The following is a 16,217-nucleotide window of genomic DNA, read 5'->3' as shown; positions in this document are numbered from 1 at the left end:
ACAATACAGAAGTCCAACAGCCACGTTTAGGATGCCACTAAGTTTCCTCAGTGTTTGCTAGTATAATGGCTTAGTAACAATGAGTTTGAGTGTGCAATGCAGGCAGACGTGCTGCAAATATCTTTGCACTAGTGGGACAATACAGAAGTCCAACAGCCACGTTTAGGATGCCACTAAGTTTCCTCAGTGTTTGCTAGTATAATGGCTTAGTAACAATGAGTTTGAGTGTGCAATGCAGGCAGACGTGCTGCAAATATCTTTGCACTAGTGGGACAATACAGAAGTCCAACAGCCACGTTTAGGATGCCACTAAGTTTCCTCAGTGTTTGCTAGTATAATGGCTTAGTAACAAATGAGCTTGAGTGTGCAATGCAGGCAGACGTGCTGCAAATATCTTTGCACTAGTGGGACAATACAGAAGTCCAACAGCCACGTTTAGGATGCCACTAAGTTTCCTCAGTGTTTGCTAGTATAATGGCTTAGTAACAAATGAGCTTGAGTGTGCAATGCAGGCAGACGTGCTGCAAATATCTTTGCACTAGTGGGACAATACAGAAGTCCAACAGCCACGTTTACGATGCCACTAAGTTTCCTCAGTGTTTGCTAGTATAATGGCTTAGTAACAATGAGTTTGAGTGTGCAATGCAGGCAGACGTGCTGCAAATATCTTTGCACTAGTGGGACAATACAGAAGTCCAACAGCCACGTTTAGGATGCCACTAAGTTTCCTCAGTGTTTGCTAGTATAATGGCTTAGTAACAATGAGTTTGAGTGTGCAATGCAGGCAGACGTGCTGCAAATATCTTTGCACTAGTGGGACAATACAGAAGTCCAACAGCCACGTTTAGGATGCCACTAAGTTTCCTCAGTGTTTGCTAGTATAATGGCTTAGTAACAATGAGTTTGAGTGTGCAATGCAGGCAGACGTGCTGCAAATATCTTTGCACTAGTGGGACAATACAGAAGTCCAACAGCCACGTTTACGATGCCACTAAGTTTCCTCAGTGGTTGCTAGTATAATGGCTTAGTAACAATGAGTTTGAGTGTGCAATGCAGGCAGACATGCTGCAAATATCTTTGCACTAGTGGGACAATACAGAAGTCCAACAGCCACATTTAGGATGCCACTAAGTTTCCTCAGTGTTTGCTAGTATAATGGCTTAGTAACAAATGAGCTTGAGTGTGCAATGCAGGCAGACGTGCTGCAAATATCTTTGCACTAGTGGGACAATACAGAAGTCCAAAAGCCACGTTTAGGATGCCACTAAGTTTCGTCAGTGTTTGCTAGTATAATGGCTTAGTAACAATGAGTTTGAGTGTGCAATGCAGGCAGACGTGCTGCAAATATCTTTGCACTAGTGGGACAATACAGAAGTCCAACAGCCATTTTTAGGATGCCACTAAGTTTCCTCAGTGTTTGCTAGTATAATGGCTTAGTAACATTGAGTTTGAGTGTGAAATGCAGGCAGACGTGCTGCAAATATCTTTGCACTACTTGGGACAATACAGAAGTCCAACAGCCACGTTTACGATACCACTAAGTTTCCTCAGTGTTTACTAGTATAATGGCTTAGTAACAATGAGTTTGAGTGTGCAATGCAGGCAGACGTGCTGCAAATATCTTTGCACTAGTGAGACAATACAGAAGTCCAACAGCCACGTTTAGGATGCCACTAAGTTTCCTCAGTGTTTGCTAGTATAATGGCTTAGTAACAATGAGTTTGAGTGTGCAATGCAGGCAGACGTGCTGCAAATATCTTTGCACTAGTGGGACAATACAGAAGTCCAACAGCCACGTTTACGATGCCACTAAGTTTCCTCAGTGGTTGCTAGTATAATGGCTTAGTAACAATGAGTTTGAGTGTGCAATGCAGGCAGACGTGCTGCAAATATCTTTGCACTAGTGGGACAATACAGAAGTCCAACAGCCACGTTTAGGATGCCACTAAGTTTCCTCAGTGTTTGCTAGTATAATGGCTTAGTAACAAATGAGCTTGAGTGTGCAATGCAGGCAGACGTGCTGCAAATATCTTTGCACTAGTGGGACAATACAGAAGTCCAAAAGCCACGTTTAGGATGCCACTAAGTTTCGTCAGTGTTTGCTAGTATAATGGCTTAGTAACAATGAGTTTGAGTGTGCAATGCAGGCAGACGTGCTGCAAATATCTTTGCACTAGTGGGACAATACAGAAGTCCAACAGCCACTTTTAGGATGCCACTAAGTTTCCTCAGTGTTTGCTAGTATAATGGCTTAGTAACATTGAGTTTGAGTGTGAAATGCAGGCAGACGTGCTGCAAATATCTTTGCACTACTTGGGACAATACAGAAGTCCAACAGCCACGTTTACGATACCACTAAGTTTCCTCAGTGTTTACTAGTGTAATGGCTTAGTAACAATGAGTTTGAGTGTGCAATGCAGGCAGACGTGCTGCAAATATCTTTGCACTAGTGGGACAATACAGAAGTCCAACAGCCACGTTTAGGAGGCCACTAAGTTTCCTCATTGTTTGCTAGTATAATGGCTTAGTTACAAATGAGCTTGAGTGTGCAATGCAGGCAGACGTGCTGCAAATATCGTTGCACTAGTGGGACAATACAGAAGTCCAACAGCCACGTTTAGGAGGCCACTAAGTTTCCTCAGTGTTTGCTAGTATAATGGCTTAGTAACAATGAGTTTGAGTGTGCAATGCAGGCAGACGTGCTGCAAATATCTTTGCACTAGTGGGACAATACAGAAGTCCAACAGCCACTTTTAGGATGCCACTAAGTTTCCTCAGTGTTTGCTAGTATAATGGCTTAGTAATAATGAGTTTGAGCGTGCAATGCAGGCAGACGTGCTGCAAATATCTTTGCACTAGTGGGACAATACAGAAGTCCAACAGCCACTTTTAGGATGCCACTAAGTTTCCTCAGTGGTTGCTAGTATAATGGCTTAGTAACATTGAGTTTGAGTGTGCAATGCAGGCAGACGTGCTGCAAATATCTTTGCACTAGTGGGACAATACAGAAGTCCAACAGCCACGTTTACGATGCCACTAAGTTTCCTCAGTGTTTGCTACTATAATGGCTTAGTAACAATGAGTTTGAGTGTGCAATGCAGGCAGACGTGCTGCAAATATCTTGCACTAGTGGGACAATACAGAAGTCCAACAGCCACGTTTAGGATGCCACTAAGTTTCCTCAGTGTTTGCTAGTATAATGGCTTAGTAACAAATGAGCTTGAGTGTGCAATGCAGGCAGACGTGCTGCAAATATCTTTGCACTAGTGGGATAATACAGAAGTCCAACAGCCACGTTTAGGATACCACTAAGTTTCCTCAGTGTTTGCTAGTATAATGGCTTAGTAACATTGAGTTTGAGTGTGCAATGCAGGCAGACGTGCTGCAAATATCTTTGCACTAGTGGGACAATACAGAAGTCCAACAGCCACGTTTACGATGCCATTAAGTTTCCTCAGTATTTGCTAGTATAATGGCTTAGTAACAATGAGTTTGAGTGTGCAATGCAGGCAGATGTGCTGCAAATATCTTTGCACTAGTGGGACAATACAGAAGTCCAACAGCCACGTTTAGGATGCCACTAAGTTTCCTCAGTGTTTGCTAGTATAATGGCTTATTAACAATGAATTTGAGTGTGCAATGCAGGCAGACGTGCTGCAAATATCTTTGCACTAGTGCGACAATACAGAAGTCCAACAGCCACGTTTATGATGCCACTAAGTTTCCTCAGTGTTTGCTAGTATAATGGCTTAGTAACAGTGAGTTTGAGTGTGCAATGCAGGCAGACGTACTGCAAATATCTTTGCACTAGTGGGACAATACAGAAGTCCAAAAGCCACGTTTAGGATGCCACTAAGTTTCCTCAGTGTTTGCTAGTATAATGGCTTAGTAACAATGAGTTTGAGTGTGCATTGCAGGCAGACGTTCTGCAAATATCTTTGCACTAGTGGGACAATACAGAAGTCCAACAGCCACTTTTAGGATGCCACTAAGTTTCCTCAGTGGTTGCTAGTATAATGGTTTAGTAACATTGAGTTTGAGTGTGCAATGCAGGCAGACGTGCTGCAAATATCTTTGCACTAGTGGGACAATACAGAAGTCCAACAGCCACGTTTAGGATGCCACTAAGTTTCCTCAGTGTTTGCTAGTATAATGGCTTAGTAACAATGAGTTTGAGTGTGCAATGCAGGCAGACGTGCTGCAAATATATTTGCACTAGTGGGACAATACAGAAGTCCAACAGCCACTTTTAGGATGCCACTAAGTTTCCTCAGTGTTTGCTAGTATAATGGCTTAGTAACATTGAGTTTGAGTGTGCAATGCAGGCAGACGTGCTGCAAATATCTTTGCACTAGTGGGACAATACAGAAGTCCAACAGCCACGCTTACGATGCCACTAAGTTTCCTCAGTGTTTGCTAGTATAATGGCTTAGTAACAATGAGTTTGAGTGTGCAATGCAGGCAGACGTGCTGCAAATATCTTGCACTAGTGGGACAATACAGAAGTCCAACAGCCACGTTTAGGATGCCACTAAGTTTCCTCAGTGTTTGCTAGTATAATGGCTTAGTAACAAATGAGCTTGAGTGTACAATGCAGGCAGACGTGCTGCAAATATCTTTGCACTGGTGGGATAATACAGAAGTCCAACAGCCACGTTTAGGATGCCACTAAGTTTCCTCAGTGTTTGCTAGTATAATGGCTTAGTAACAATGAGTTTGAGTGTGCAAAGGGCAGGATGGTACAGTGGCAGGGTTGTGGGTCTGGGTAGAGGAAAGGAAGCCTCCCTTTCTATCCCTCCTAATGGGGAAATGCAGCGAGGAAATCCCTGACCTTAGCTACACAGACGCTGTCATCTTGTGTAGCTGTTAAAATCTGTTTTCACGGACCTGACTGTCACCTATGGCTCTGACCCTGCCGGTATTAGCCCTTACAAGGGCTGAAAGAAACTTCTATCCCTATTTTAGCGTTGTGTATAGAGCATACACAGCAGTATCGGAGACAGGAGCTACGCCAGCGGTGACTGACACCCAGACGCAGAAGAGATAATGTTGTCCGGACGTGCAGATACTCGTTTTTATAATGCATGAACATGTGACATGGACATCCTATCACACATGCCGTTGCTTCTCTGGCTAAAAGTCCACTTAGCTGTGTGTGTGTCTGGGATTGGCTGACCTGCTGGCCCGCCCCACTACACGCGCGCGCTTAGGGAAGGAAGACAAGGAAAAAAAAAAAAAAATGGCGATCGCCATTATCCAAACAGCAGTGATCTGAATGCGCTGTTCCCACACACTATACACTGAAATGTCATAATAGTGTGAGTCACAGAGTGACTTACACTATTACAGCGGAAAGCCAGCTAGTAATTAGCTTGTCTTTTTGCTGCAAGAACCGTTCTCGAACGTATCTAGAACTATCGAGTTTTAGCAAAAAGCTCGAGTTCTAGTTCGATCTAGAACAGGCCCCAAAATCACTCGAGCCGCGAACTGGAGAACCTCGAACCGCAAACCGCGCTCAACTCTAGTCAGGTCACGGATAGCAACCAACAGTAGTATATGCACTCATAGATGTTGGCACTAGTTATAAAGGTACACCGCAGCTGGGCAATAATGTCAATAACAGTGGATATGAATATCATGGGACAGCAGGATAGGAGTGGAGAAGTAATATTTGTATATGTATGTACTGTAGGTGGTAATGTACAAACGGTGTGGGCCCACACCAGCGATGTTTGCAAGAAAGAATATATATAGGGGCTAGAAAGATAAGACCCCATATGTGCAGCAATCACATAGGGAGGGTAATGAAGGAGATGTGATAGAGTATTGTAGATATGCGTGTGCCAAAAGTTCATATGAGATCCTGCTGTCCCCTGATATTCATATCCACTGTCATGGTTATTGACATTATTGCCCAGCTGCGGTGTACCTTTATAACTAGTGCACTGCGCAGACGCCCACACGGTTCTGGGAACCGGCTGCTATTTTAACAACCGGTTATCCAGAACCAGACAGAACCGGCTGAATCCCACCCCTGCCTGAGGGGAGGGGGAATTGGATCAGGACTGGTCAGGAGCAGGGCCAGATAAGAGACTCAGTCCTCACCCCCATCAGGAGTATCTCTGAGATTAGGGATAGCACAGGGCCCCCTATCTTGAGGAACAACTTAGGAGCCCCAGTTCCCCACTATCACATAGTCATTATGACACAACCTCTGGATATGATGATAAGCATGTGCACTCAACCTCTTTGGTTGACCATGGCGAGGCCTCTTCTGAATGGAACCTGTCTTGAGAACCCGCTATATGGTCTTGGCCACGGTGCTGCAGATCAGTTTCAGGGTGTTGGCAATTAAAGATGAGCGAACCTTTCAAAGTTCGATTTACCGAGAATTACCAAAGAAACTGTTCGATTAACCTTTTCTAACCTCATTGGATTCAATTAGATTCAATAGGAGGGTCGAAAAGCTTCCAAAGCTGCAAAAATATATTTTACAGTGCAGTCCCACTGTTTTGGCATAGCCATTACCTTCCTAGACTATTGACTAGTGACACATATAGAGGTGGATGAGAGACAGATATATGGCTGATGCTTCCATACCCCTGCCAGTACAGACAAGACACAACTTGGAGATCCATCTAGGAGTCTTGAGATTTGAAAACCTTTCAGGCAGACAGCAGAACAGTGAAATCAATTTCCCTCCCCATTTCCCCATAGTGTGTTTGCACAGCAGGGAGTTATGGTCCATGCGACACACAAGATGTGGGCTGGCAATTCCATTTAAAAAGTGAGCATGCGAGCATACAGCGACTGTGCCTTCTGAAGCAGCGCATCCTGGCCAGAATAATGTCCTAGAAGTTTCTTTACAACCAGGTTGAGCACGTGAGCCATGCATTGCACAAGTGATGTCGTCCAGGCGTAGTGTATCCACCAGGTTTGCACCATTGTTGCACACAAACGTCCCTGGCTCCAGGTTCAAACTGGACCTGGATAGTGGTCCACAACTCTGTAGCTGTGTGACTGCATTCTCCATTGCATATTAATTTAAGCATAACCTGATTGCGTTGACTTACACACAGGATGTGGCCTGGCATTTTCATTTTAAAAATCAAGAGATGCAAGAGTGAGCAGAGTAGGCCTCTGTAAAAAGGCCTGAACCAGCCTTTCTACCTTCAACAGGGAGAGAAAGATGACACACAGGAGTAGGCCTCTTGCTCCCAGAACTCTGGCACTACAGACAAGACACAACTTGGAAACCCACCTTAAGTCATGAGTCTGGAGTCTTTAAAAACCTTTCAGGTAGAGAGAAGGACAGCAGGACAGTAGCATCTATTCCCCCCACCCATTTCCCCACAGTGTGTTTGCACAGAATGAAGGTATGGTCCATGCAACACACAAATTGTGACCTGGCATTTTAATTTTAAAAATCAAGAGATGCATGAGTGACAGGAGTAGTTATCTTGCTCCAAGACCCCTTGCACTACAGACAAAAGAGAATTTGGAGCCGCATTTGGAGTTTCTACATTTCCAAACATTAAGGTCAAACAACATGAAAAGTGGCAACAATTGGCACAGACTAAAAACAGTGGAACTACACAACCTTGATGCTTGGTATTGGCTCTGTAGCAAGGCCTGAATCACCATTTCTATTTTCATCAGAGACAACAAGATGACAGAGAGGCATAGACCTCTTGCTCCTAGAAACCCTGGCACTACAGCCAAGACACAGTGTGTTTTCACAGCAGGGAGAACACACAAGATGTGGCCTGGCATTTAAAATTTTAAAAATAAAAAGTGTCAGGAGTGACAGGATTAGGCAGCTTTCTCCCACACCTCTGCCAGTACAGACACAACTTGGAGACCCATCTTGGGGACTTGATATTTAAAAACATTGCAGGCATGCAGCAGGACAGTGACATAAATCCCCCCCATTTCCCCATAGTGTGTTTGCATAGCAGGGAGGTATGGTCCATGCAACACACAGGATGTGGCCTTGGTGTCTCACATGGGTCAAAAACACCAGGCATGGTCACTTCCATAACACTTAACGGGCTCTCACTCATCCCGACTGCAGCGGGTTATCAAGTAGAGGTTCTGCTGTGTGAGATGTGTGTGTGAGAATAGTGATGCAGGAGGAGGAAGAAGCAGCTGAAGTTGTTGATTTGGTGGCCAGTGGTTGGGTAGGCCCAGTAGTCTGCATTTTAGAGCAGTAAGATTCCAACAGTAATGCATGTTGGTTGCACATATGCCGGTTCATGCATGTCAAATTATTTGAATTTTTGCCCCCACTGAGTTGTTGCTTACAACATTGGCAGATAATGAAAGTTGGGTCATTCTTTGCAGTCTCAAAAAAGGCCCTGGCTAGGCAACCCTTGATGCAAACTGCAGACCAGCTACCGCTGCTGGCCACAGTGGCTCAGGATGCAGTGTTTCTCATGGTTGCATGCATCTATTTGTGTAGGAATCGGCAACATAATATCCTCGTCATCGTCCTCATCTGCTGATCTACTCAGCTTCGTGCCTCTGGGATCACACCAAGTGGGATCTAGAACATATCATCATGCACTATGTTGTCACACTCCTCCTCTTTCAGACTTTAAATCATGGATATTACACATGCGCCTCAGGTATCTGAGTCTCATGATCATCACCTCCACCCCCAGGGGTTTACGTCAGCTGACGAGGGTTGGAATCCTGCTCAGACCCTACTTTGTCCAGGCCATGATCCAGTTTTACAAAGATTCTGGGCATTGGTGCAGATGCTTTCCTGCTCTTGAGTCTGAGAATCTTTAGAAACGACCTCTGATGCCCATGTGATAGAATATGTGAACAGCTCTGCAGATTTGTCCATGTGTTGTTCCCCAAAGTCAATTTGCTGGTTAGAGATTTGTGATGTAGGCACAAAAAAGTGTAATTGGGGTGGTATCTCTGAGGAATGAACTGTGTGTGATGTTAAGTTGCAGGAAGAGGAGGAGAGGCCACTTGATGCAGCACTTTCCAACCACTCTAGCACATGCTCTTTATCAACCTCATTTTGAAGTTGAAGTACACCTTTCAAACAGCTGACACAAAAGATAAATTATTTTATTTCCTGCCTTAGTTGGCAATATTGTGAAGGTACTAAAATGTACCAATAACTAGAAATGTGGTTGACTACAAAATTTTGAGCAGGCAATGAAAAGTACCAAGACCTTTTTAGCTAGTTCCCTAGCAAATTTACATCAGACACTACTAACCACCAATACCTAGAAATGTGTTTGACTGTGTAATTTTGAGCAGGCAATGAAAAGTGCCAAGACATATTTAGCTAATTCACTAGCAAATTTACAGCAGGCACTACAAAGTAATACCTAGAAATGTGTGTATATGCGTAATTTGTATCACTCAAAAATGCCAAGATGTATTTAGCTAGTTCACTAGCAAATTTGCAGCAGGCACTACTAACTAACAATACCTAGAAATGCGTAATTTAATCAGGCACTCACAAGTACCAAGACATATTTAGCTAAATCAAATTTACAGCAGGCAGTACTATCTAACAACACTGAGAAATGTGGTTGACTGTGTAATTTTCAGCAGGCAATTAAAAGTGCAAAGACGTATTTAGCTAGTTCATTAAGCAAATTTACAGCAGGCACTACTAATACCTAGAAATGTGGTTGAATGCGTAATTTGTATCAGGCACTCAAAAGTGCCCAGACCTATTTAGCTAGTTCCCTAGCAAATTTACAGCTGGCATAACTACTAACAATACAGAGAAATGTAGTTGACTACATAATTTTGAGCAGGCAATGAAGCGTGCTAAGACATATTTAGCTAGATTACTACCAAATTTATAGCAGGCACTAGTAACTAACAATACCTAGAAATGTGGTTCACTGCCTAATTTAGAGCAGGCAGTAATAAGTAGCAATGCCTATTTACATTGTTCATTGGCAACTCTTTAGCAGACACTCCCTAGTAGTAATCCCTATTTCTATCATTAAATGTCAATTTGTGGCACACATCTTTCCCTACACTTCATGTCCCTATTCTACATTATCACTTTCATATCTATCTCAACTACCGATCATTAAACCCCTAGTTAAGCTAACTGTCTAGCAGCAATGGTGGCAGCACCTTCCCTAATATTTCACATTCACAAAATGACACCACAAGTCTGCATTTTTTATGATGAAGATGGACATGTGACTTAGGTAGCCAATGACACAAGCCCTTGTGTCTATACCTTTTGGATGTTTGCTGTGCCATGATTGGCTGCAGGAACATCTGCAAATAAAGTTAAGAAAAAATTGGTGCCGCCATGCGTCTGGCTTCTCCCGAGTTACCACCTCCTCCACTCATTAAACACATCCGCCATTAATCAAACAGCACCACAATCCTATCCAAAAGCATAACATGTTATTAAAATAGCATTTTTTTTAAAACGCGATCAGGGATCGAAAAAAACGAACATAATTAACTTTTGGAAAAAGTGCTCTGGTTACTCAGCTTGAGTCGAACAGGCTAAGGCTTGTACCAAATTTCAAAATTGGTGAACCTTTATTGAACAGGTTTGTTCCTATCTACTGGCAATCTGGTGCTAAGCAATTTCCAGCACCTCTGAATTCAACCCTCATGCACATTTTGCTACGCTATTTTTATAGCAAACAGTGCTGAAAATTAGTGGCATCCAAAAAGTGGCTGCTATACTCCATTGTTGTCCCACTGGTGCCAAGCAATTTCCAGCACCTCTGCATTCAACCCTCATGCACATTTTGCCATGCTATTTTTATAGCAAACAGTGCTGAAAATTAGTGATATCCAAAAAGTGGCTGCAATACTCCATTGTTGTCCCACTGGTGCCAAGCAAGTCCCACCACCTCTGCATTCAACCCTCATGCACATTTTGCTACGCTATTTTTATAGCAAACAGTGCTGAAACTTAGTGGCATCCAAAAAGTGGCTGCTATACTCCATTGTTGTCCCACTGGTGCCAAGCATTTTCCAGCACCTCTGCATTCTACCCTCATGCACATTTTGCTACGCTATTTTTATAGCAAACAGTGCTGAACATAAGTGGTATCCAAAAAGTGTCTGCTATACTCCATTGTTGTCCCACTGGTGCCAAGCAAGTCCCACCACCTCTGCATTCAACCCTCATGCACATTTTGCTACACTATTTTTATAGCAAACAGTGCTGAAACTTAGTGGCATCCAAAAAGTGGCTGCTATACTCCATTGTTGTCCCACTGGTGCCAAGCATTTTCCAGCACCTCTGCATTCTACCCTCATGCACATTTTGCTATGCTATTTTTATAGCAAACAGTATTGCCAGTTTTTGGGCCATAGTTGCATTGTCAGGGATAGTCAGTGTTGGTTCTTCAGCTGTCAATAAAGCTAGACCACCTCTGCAATCTACACCACCTCTCAATTTTTGCTACCACATTTTAAGTGGCTAATCTTGTCGCTAACAAAATGAGTGGCAAAAGGACAGATGCTGGTGGAAAGGTGAACAGGCGTGTTGGAAAAGGAAAAAAAAGTTTGTGTCCATGGGGAAGGTGGCAAAGCTACATTAACATCGGCTGAAGATAAGCCATCTTCCAGCAAGGGTAAGATGTCTACTACTTTCCGTGGACAATCCGATGTGCTCCCTTTTTTACGGACCCAAACAATTGTAAGAAAGGTAGATGATGCACAAAAAAAGAACATGCTTGAATGGATCTCAAGTGCTCCAACAAGTGCCCTCTCCTCCACCTCAACTACCACATAAAAAAAAACAGTCCTCTGAGTTGTCATCCCAATCACACCTGCTTTCTCCCAGCTATCAAATCAAGTCTCCACCCGCCCGGCACAGTATGGTGTACCAGAGATGGCTGAGTCTGCAGATCTATTCAGTCACACTATAGCCTCAGTGTATATATATATATATATATATATATACATATATATATATGTATATATATATATATATATATATATATATATAAAACCTCACTATAGAATCAGAGGTCTGCTCCCAAGCTACAGTGAGTACAGATCAGGAAATGGTCTGCAGTGATGCCCAGAAGCTTTGTGACTCAGATTCAGGCCCTGATGACCAAGTTTATGAGCATAATGTAGACCCTCATTCACAAACTGTAACATCTGTTGGTGTAGACAATGAGGAACATACTGATGACGATGAGACGCAGATACCAGACTGGGATGACAACTTAAATATTCGGTCAGGGCATGAAGAGGCTAGGTCTGAGGGTGAGGGAAGTGCAAACACAACACTTGATGATGAAGTTCTAGATCCCACTTACTGTCAACCCACAGTCAGGCACTTGAGGAGGTCAACAGAGGCGGTGGAGGAGGATGCAACTGACGACGAAGTTACCTTGTGCCTTCCTGGACAGAGTCGGAGTATTTGTAGCACATCTACAACTGCATCCTCAGCCACAACTCTGCCTCTGAGCACAAGTCGGGGTGACTCTGCAGGTAGCATGTCCTCTAAGCCTTGCCTAGCCTGGTCCTTTTTTGACCTTGCAAAGGATCTTCCAAATCATGTGATCTGTAAAATTTGTCGGGAATCTATAAGTAGAGGCAAAAAGCTCACCAGTTTGACAACTTCTTTCATGAATCGTCACATGAATACCAAGCATAATTCCCAGTGGGACGCTCACTGTGCTGCAATGCGGCCTAGCGTAGCGTCCCAACCACCGCCTGCCCCTTCCAGTGCATCCGTGCGCTCTTCATCTTCTATGACTGTGGGGACAGCTGTCACACCTGGTTTTCAACGCACACCTTCCACCACTGTAACCGCAACAGGCAATTTGCTTGGTAGGTCGTCAGTTGGTTTGGAAGGAGAAACAAGTGCGGGTGTACAGCTCTCTCAGACATCGATAGCACCAATGTTAGATGAAGGCAACATCATATCTACACCTGCACTTTCCTCACAAACCTGCATTTTTCCAGGGACACCCTACTCACCACCGTCTACACACAGCAGCCAGATCTCTGTCCCTCAGATGTGGACAAATAAAAGGCCATTTCCTCCGACCCATGACAAAGCTAAGAGGTTGACTTTATCCCTCTGTAAGCTCTTGGCTACCGAAATGCTGCCTTTCTGCCTGGTGGACACACATGATTTTCGAAACCTTATGTCCGTCGCTGTGCCCCAGTACCAGATGCCCAGTCACCTCTACTTCTCTAAGAAAGGTGTGCCTGCGCTACACCAGCATGTCGCACACAACATCACCGCTTCCTTGAGAAACTCTGTGTGTGAACGGGTGCATTTCACCACTGATACTTGGACCAGTAAGTATGGACAGGGGCGTTACATGTCGCTGACTGGGCACTGGGTAACTATGATGATAGATGGAGAAGGGTCTGCTGCACAAGTCTTGCCGTCCCCACGACTTGTGCGTCAATCCTCTGTATGTATAAGTTCCTCCAACGCTTTTGCTTCCTCAACCTCGTCTGGGTCCTCCACCTGCATCCCAAGCCTGCCTGGTCAGGCTACCAGCGTTGTAACTGCGCACAAGGAATCACGCACACCTCCTTACTATGCTGTCAGCAGAGCGCAACGGCATCAGGCGGTCTTTAGCTTGAAATGTCTTGGAAATAAGAGTCACACAGCGGCTGAGCTGTGGTCAGCTCTGCTGTCCGAGTTTCATAAATGGTTGTCTGCACTCAACCTGCAGCCAGGTAAGGCCATGTGCGACAATGCTGCAAACCTGGGTGCGGCCCTTCACCTGGGCAAGGTGACACACGTGCCTTGTATGGCTCACGTGGTGAACCTTGTTGTCCAGCAATTTTTAACACACTATCCTGGCCTAGTTGGCCTTCTGCACAGGGCACGAAAACTGTCTGCTCACTTCCGCCGTTCAAGCGCCGCAGCTGAGCGACTTGCATCGCTCCAGAGGTTTTTTGGCCTGCCGGTTCATCGCCTGAAATGCGATGTGCCGACACGCTGGAATTCGACTCTCCACATGTTACAGCGACTGTGGCAGCAACGCCGAGCACTGGTGCAATACGTCATGACGTATAGCCTGGGCCAACGAGATGCAGAGGTGGGGCAGATCACCCTGATGGAGTGGTCTCAGATCAAGGACCTTTGCACCCTTGCACAGTTTCGACATGGCGACGAATATGTTTAGCGCTGACAATGCCATTATCCGCATGACAATTCCAGTCATTTTCATGCTGGAGCACACGCTAAACACTATTCGGAGTCAGGGGCTGGTTCAATAGGAAGGGGTGGAAGTACATGAGGATTCATATGCGCAAGGGATAACAACATCACCAAGGTCCAGATGTTTATCATCACCAAGGCGGCAGGCATGGGACGATGGGGGAGAGGGATTAACAAGGGCGCATGGTAGCAGGCGAAATGTTGAGGAAGGTGCAGGAGAACATGAAGAAATGGAGGACAAACTGTCCATGGACATGGAAGACTCAGCAGATGAGGGTGACCTTTTGTCACATTTCAGTTGAAAGAGGTTGGGGGGAGATGTCAGAGGAAGAAAGAACGGTTAGTACCTCTATGCCACAAACACAGCAAGGACTTGGTCCGCATGGGTGCGCAAGACACATGAGTGCCTTCTTGCTGCAATACCTACAACATGACCCTCGGATTGTCAAAATTAGAAGGGGTGATGACTACTGGGTTGCCACACTATTAGATCCCCAGTACAAGTCCAAATTTTGTGAAATAATTCCAGCCACAGAAAGGGGCGCACGTATGCAGGAGTATCAGCAGAAGCTGTTACTCAATCTTAGCTCAGCTTTTCCACCAAACCCAAGTGGTGCATGGAGTGAATCTCCCAGTTGTAACTTGACAAACATGGGACGGTCTCGTCATCAACAGTCTAACCGTACCAGCAGCACCATATCTGGTGCTGGCAACAGCAATTTTATTGAATAGTTTCATAATTTTTTTAGACCATCATTTGCAAGGTCAACAGAGACAAGAAGTCTGACACATAGTCAACGGCTGCAGAGAATGATACAGGAGTATCTCTAAATGAACATCAATGCTATGACTTTGCAACTGGAGCCTTGCTCATTTTGGGCTTCAAATCTTGAAAAATGGCCTGAGCTGGCCACTTACGCCTTGGAGATCTTGTCGTGTCCAGCTGCCAGCGTTGTCTCTGAACGTGTCTTCAGTGCTGCTGGGTGTGTGCTGACAGATAAGCGTACGCGTCTGTCCAGTGACAATGTGGACAGACTAACGTTCATCAAAATGAACAAGTCATGGATCTGCAAGGACTTTACTACCCCTGTGTCATCCTGGGGAGAGTAAAGGCTTGTGGATTTGGAATGTGCTTGATGCAAATGTACCTGTCAAGTTTGCAACTGGGGCGCAAGTGCTGCCACTGAAGGGGTGTCTCTGGGGCCCAATTTTTTGGAAAAAAGGGAGACTCTGCTTGGAGTCCCCTTGCTGTGTTTTTAAAAATGAGCCAAGATGAACAAGTCATGGTTCAGCAAAGACTTTGCTACCTATCCCGGTGTCATCCTGGGGACAGTTAAGGCTGGCGTATTTTGGAATGTGCTTGATGCAAATCAACCTGGCAAGTTTGCAACTGGGACACAAGTGCTGCCACTGAAGTGGTGTCTGTGGCCCAATTTTTGGAAAAAAGGGAGACTCCACTTGGAGTAACCCTTGCTGTGTTTTTAAAAATGAGCCAAGATGAACAGATCTGGGATCAGCAAAGACTTTGCTAGACCTTCCCCGGTGTCATCCGGGAGACAGCTAAGTGTGGTGTATTTTGGAATGTGCTTGATGCAAATCAAAACATCCTGTTTGCAACTAGGGCACAAGTGCTGCCACTGAAGGGGTGTCTCTGGGGCCCAATTTTTGGAAAAAAGGGAGACTCTGCTTGGAGTCCCCTTGCTGTGTTTTTAAAAATGAGCCAAGATGAACAAGTCATGGTTCAGCAAAGACTTTGCTACCTATCACGGTGTCATTCTGGGGACAGTTAAGGCTGGCATATTTTGTAATGTGCTTGATGCAAATCTACCTGTCAAGTTTGCAAATGGGGCACAAGTGCTGCCACTGAAGTGGTGTGTGTGGCTCAATTTTTGGAAAAAAGGGAGGCTCTGCTTGGCGTCCCCTTAGGTTGTTTTTAAAAATGAGCCAAGATGAACAAGTCATGGTTCAGCAAAGACTTTGCTACCTACCTCGGTGTCATCTTGGGGACAGTTAAGGCATGCATATTTTTGAATGTGCTTGATGCAAATCAACCTGTCCA

Source organism: Anomaloglossus baeobatrachus, chromosome 1 (assembly GCF_048569485.1).
Source record: "Anomaloglossus baeobatrachus isolate aAnoBae1 chromosome 1, aAnoBae1.hap1, whole genome shotgun sequence".
Classification (NCBI taxonomy): domain Eukaryota; kingdom Metazoa; phylum Chordata; class Amphibia; order Anura; family Aromobatidae; genus Anomaloglossus; species Anomaloglossus baeobatrachus.
The sequence above is the reverse complement of the archived record's forward strand: the minus strand, read 5'-3'. Positions refer to the sequence as shown.